Source organism: Dermacentor silvarum, unplaced genomic scaffold (genome assembly GCF_013339745.2).
Source record: "Dermacentor silvarum isolate Dsil-2018 unplaced genomic scaffold, BIME_Dsil_1.4 Seq633, whole genome shotgun sequence".
Lineage (NCBI taxonomy): Eukaryota > Metazoa > Arthropoda > Arachnida > Ixodida > Ixodidae > Dermacentor > Dermacentor silvarum.
The window spans coordinates 1-5,587 of NW_023606551.1; the positions used below are offsets into that span (position 1 = coordinate 1).

At 40.8% G+C, this 5,587-nt stretch overlaps 1 long non-coding RNA gene across 1 annotated transcript; it reads left to right on the forward strand.

Moving 5' to 3' along the window:
* Window positions 1-6: 6 nt before the first annotated feature.
* On the forward strand, window positions 7-5,230 carry LOC125941924 (uncharacterized). The gene is made up of 3 exons (XR_007464681.1): window positions 7-645; window positions 3,710-3,801; window positions 4,918-5,230. It is a non-coding gene; the product is annotated as an uncharacterized LOC125941924 (long non-coding RNA).
* Window positions 5,231-5,587: the final 357 nt, after the last annotated feature.

Below are 5,587 nucleotides of genomic sequence, written 5' to 3' on the forward strand. Positions count from 1 at the left end.
GTTTCAAGATGCACTGATGTTGCTGACAATTTAGTTGGTCTTCTATTGGCCCTTGCAGGACATGCAGCACAGGATGAGCTTTGCAAAATTTAGGTGTGAGACTGAGCTAGGTAGGAAGGGGGGATTGGGAGTGTTGCAATACAGTCTCGGCCTACAAGGTTGCAAACAGTTCCTTTCATGACTGACAGCAATGGAAGCAAGCTAGTATAGTCCTTCGACTTTCACTTGAGCCGAACATGAAGTTCTTTACCTGACCAAGTGCACAAAAGTAGAGATGTCCTTGAAAGTTTGAAGCCCATTCCTTGGCCATGTTCAGTGTTGGGTCATGTATGAAATAACATACAGCACCAGTGTCAACTTCTAAGGGGCTCCCTCACATCACATCTAGTAGCAGGGCTCTCTTGTTGAAGTGAGGTCACTCGCAGATAGTGCATCGACTCTATGCATGCATGTATTAAGTGTGTGTCCTTGTTCTTTTAGGAGATACAGGCACCTTCTACATCGTGCTCATATGAGCAGAAATGGCACCCTCACTTTTTGAACTTGCAACTGGATGGTTCGTGCAAGCTCTCACATCAAAAGAAGCATTGTGGCGAGGCTACTGTCTTTGTGTTTCATGCTCAATTCCTTGTTAATTTGACCAGAGTATGTCCATTGTTTAATTACTTGCTGTTGTTTTGAAGCACTTTCCATTGACAGGGGCTAGGTCTAAAATGCATTTAAATAGGTTAGCTTCGCTTCAGCAAACATCCTCTGTTGAAGCTTGTGTTTCTTGTAGATGTCGCAGAGAAACCTGTCGCAGACCATCACAGCCTGTGGCATGATTTTAAGGTTTGCTCACGAAGCAGGCAGTCGGCCACCTTATGATGTACATCTGATACAGCGAACACTTTTTTTCTGCAACCTGCAATATACAGTAGACTCCTGTTAAAATGAACCCATTCAGTTAAGCCAAATATTTAGGTATGAGGAACAATTTGTGAGCATCTGGTTGGCTTTCCATAGAACCAGTGTAAAAAAATCTGCTTAACACAAACCGCTAATTTGGTGAAGCCAAACTTTGGCAGCCACCATTACACCGCTACTCGGCTTGGCAAGAGGCAGACTTAGAGGACACGACTTGGCTAGCTACACAAGAAACGAGTGATGTTTCTGTGGACGTAAACAGATAGTTACACTAATGTCGACGATGACGTGGAAACCTGCTGAGCTGACACCATCAAAATAATAATTGGCAAGGTCCTAGATGCGCTCCTACAGGGTGGTACTTAGGTGCATGAGGGCACTGCTCAGGAGCCACAAGGACCTGCTTCACACATGATGCAGCTGATGATATTTAGAGTACTTTTGTGCATGTTTCTCAGCATGAGGGCAGTGCTGAATTTTTTTTGCAAGCTAGGTGAAATTTCAGCTTCTGTGACAGCACATACATTTGCACAGCACTGGTTTAAAGCAGTACTTTCTGTAATGCATATTCAATAAATGTCTTTTATTTTAATGTCTGCCTTTCATTTTATTGGTGTTTCCTTTATTACTTGGTGTCATGCATATTTGGGTGCTGCAGTTCTGAGTTCCTTGGATCAATTCTGATAAGATTAACAGATTTTCACAGTCCCTTCGAGTTCATCTTAACAAAAGGCTACTGTATTTCATATTGTAATGCACAAGTTATTACCTAAGACAATGCACTGCTGATATGCAAGCAAATCCATGAGCACCACTGCTTTTATATGGAAGGTGCTGCAGTTTGGAAATGTAATGCTCAAATATTAGTGTGTGATGCCTTTGGTGATCAACATTGTGTCCTTGCATGTTTTCAACTGTAAACAGAATAGTAATGTGTGACAGTGCACTTTACATGGCTGGTGCATGTAAACAAATGGAAGCTTTCAAATGAACACTGTTCACATGGACAGAATAATCCTTTGGATGGCTTCAGACTCTCAGCCTGTGCAAAATCTTAGTCGGAGAATACTTGCAACTTTACATGATGTCGAGCACTGCATCTACAAAACACTGTTTAGTGAAATGGCAATGTGGGTAACTATCACGCAGAGGCGTCATGCCATGTTTGAATATCATCTGAGGTCTACTAGTAAGATGGCCACATGGAAAGCTCCAGGAAGTGCGCATATGCACAGTAGGTACGATGAGATCGGTCTACATGTCAATTCAAGAAAGAGGACGGAGGTGTCATTTTAAAAATACAAGAGCCAGAGAACTTATTAGACAGGTAAAGAGAAGGAACAAGAACAAGATGCAGAATCAAAATGTATCGCAAAAAGGCACATTGCAAAAATACACCATTGTGTGAGACAGATAGTCGGAACATGTGAAAAAACCAGAAGCAGGAATAGTTGTAGTCTAACGAGGTTTACCAATATTTTCATTGACGCCTGCTGATACTGCGTTGCGTTTTTAAATCAAGAATGGCTTGCAAATACGAATTTCGCGATTGCAATGGGATGTATATATATATATATATTTGCAATGCCTGGGTGGCTTGTTAAACAGGTTATAAATTATACACTCTGGAATATGTGTTGAAATTACAAAATGGAAGCCAAGAAGTAAAGAAGTTGTGTCTGCTTAGCAGAAGTCCTAAGACTATAGCACCAATTTCAAAATATCTGCCCTTGACATGTGCTATGAAAAGCATTGAAATTTCATTTAACAGCTTCCCAAAAGCCTCCCTCCCGCAGTTTGGGATGATCTTAACTGGAACGCCAATGCATATTTTAGCAGGTTTTGGGGACAGAAATGCTGAAAGTGGTGCTAACTTATTATTTCTGCTAAGCAGACATTAGCTTCTTTACTTCTCAGCTTCACGTATATGGCAAAACAATGCTGGTAACATTTTTTGGAAAAAGTCGCCACGTGGTGGCCCAAAACGCTCCATTTTTAGCAAAAAGTTGTGACGACTATACTCCGTTTCATACATCAGGTGCAACGCTGTGGAGGTATGAGAGACTTTTTGCAGTGTCTGCGTTCGCACTTGAATATAGTTTGATGTTTTTTAACCGCAATTGTGCGCAACCGTTTTTATATAGGCTCAGTATTAAATGAAGCAAGTTTTAGCCCCTGTGGTATACACGTTGTGGTATACGGCTGCTAATGTGTTGTTTTAGAACATTCTGATTTTTGTGGTTCTTTTCAGGGTTTTTTATTTGCAGCTCGTTGAGGGGAGGCTCACGCGCATGCTCGCACAAGCGAACTCTGTTAGCGTGCAGTGAAGCATGCACGGAACGCCCGGAGTAATAAATTTTTGTGACCGAACTTCTTGCATATCTTCCATAGCGTTGCAACTTATGTCTGAAACAAAGTATAGCTAGGGACCAGATGTGTAGGTACTAAAAAATGCTGTTTTAGGTCTTATAACAGGCATTAATTTAAAGCATATATATGCACCAAAAGCTGTTCTTTAGGCATGCATAGGCTCAATTAATAAAAACTTCCACTGTGCATCTAAAGATAAATTATGATTTTCTAAGGAATACAACCCACTAAACCCTGGCTTTATGAAATTCATTTTATTTTCTTCATAGAATGAAATGAGAGTTGCATAAGTTACAAGATTTATTTGAAATCTAGTGTGACTAGACACCACCAGAAAAGTTGTGAAAGCAGCACTTGACAAAGATGCGCCATCTCAAAATGTTCGGGCTTCATGTTGAGCTTTCTTTTGCTGAGTATATCAGTTCGTATGCAGAAAAGAAGCACGCTCAACAACCAATGAAGCTATTGGCACATACTTGTACTTCGGAACATTCAGTGCCCTCTGGAATTGCAGAATGTTTGCCGGTTAGAACTTTTCACAGTTTTTTTAGTAGTGAGAGCCCAGGATTTTCGTCCGAGACCAATTGAAGTTTTGAACTAACTCTTAGCAACAGGTCAATTGCGGGTGGGGACGAACCTTTCCTTAACGTCCTAAATGAACCCCACATTCTGCTTCAGGCTTGCACCCGAGAATTGGAGTTTCTCTGTGATGGCTAAAGATGTGAAGTGAGCGTGCACAAGTATGCTAAGTCACCTTGTGTCACGTCGCGCAAGTCACATCGCGTAGCTCAAATTGAGCCCTTCTCGCAGCGATACTCTCGTCTGCTGCAAGGCTGTTAATAACAGACTTTACATCGGCAAAGTGTCTGTTTAATAACCTGGTGCCTTCAGCCAAGTCCTGCAGTAGGTGATACCATTATAAACAAGATGAGGCTATGGCAGAACATGGAAAAGGGTGTGTTTAGGTCCTTAAAATCTAATATAGGCTCGATAAAGGTGCAACTAAAGTGTTTCTAGATCCATGGTTCATGCTTATATATTAAAAAGGCACGATAAGGACATAAGAAAAAAATGGGCATTTTGCCTAAAGTTCCGGTCTCTACTGATAATGATTATTACTTGCCCTGAATTCTGTTTTTTTATGTTTTAATGTCTTTATTATTATTTTTTAATATAGCTTTAAGTTACCTCTTGCGGTGGCGAGTCACCGGTCAGAATGTAAAAAGGAAAACAGTTGCCCTCAATTTTTTTAAACTATACCCCATCTCAAGGCTATGCTTCGTCTAGAAAAGAAGCTGTGATGCCGCCCACATGGCTCACCAATAAGAATGTCTTTAGAAGCAGTGACAAATGAAAGCGCATATATCCCCCGTAGAATAAAATGGAGGCAAGGCATTGAACTTAGCCAAAATCTCTCGAGAAATTTTACCAAGGCAATTTACATAAATAAAAAAGCCACTAAAAAAAAGAAGCTAGGACTGCAAAAACACAAAGTTGCCGTTAAGGTGACTAATACTTCGCTAAATTTAATGACTTTCTCACTAAGTTATCAACACTGTGGCAAATATGCCAACACACTCCATACTTAGTGGAAATGCCCTACAACACTCTCTTCAACTCCACATTTATTAATCCACTCAGACATCCTCTTCTCTGCACTTGGGAGAGCTGGACTGCTCCACCACAAGACCCGCTCTGCTCTATATCCACTGCCGGTGGGCCACACAAAACACGTTGATGAGTCCAGACAGATGAACTCAGCATCATGACCGGGAACTCAGCTGGACTCCAACATCAACAAGTCAACTCAGAAATAAAGTTTCTTTATTTTCCTCTTGGCTTCAGTTTTGCACTCTAAACATGTCTTAAAGTGAATAATGAAAAAACTAATGGCTTTTCATAATTAACTACCTGGACATTGCAATATCTCATGCAGGTAATGTCTGCCTCTTCCAGTAATCCACCTGGAATCAAAGGTGGAAAAGCACTGTCATAAGCGATATTTTAAAAATCTGTGTGAACTTTAAAATAAGGAGGTATTCCTCACTGATTTGACTGTGTCAAAAATATGTGACTCACAGTCTGTTACCACTTTTGACAGGAAGTTAGTGGTTGGCTGTGGAGCAAAAGAAAAGAAAGCTTTTGTAATAATAAAATGTAAACTTTGTGAGACCAACCAAAAGGAGCAACAGATTGAAGATACCAGGCATGAGGGAGAAGTACAGGAAAGGAAGAACAAGGAATGCATGACTTGCCAGATGTTGCTTAGCTGCGCCGCAAAAGGGTGGATGATGTAGTAGTACGCAATTGG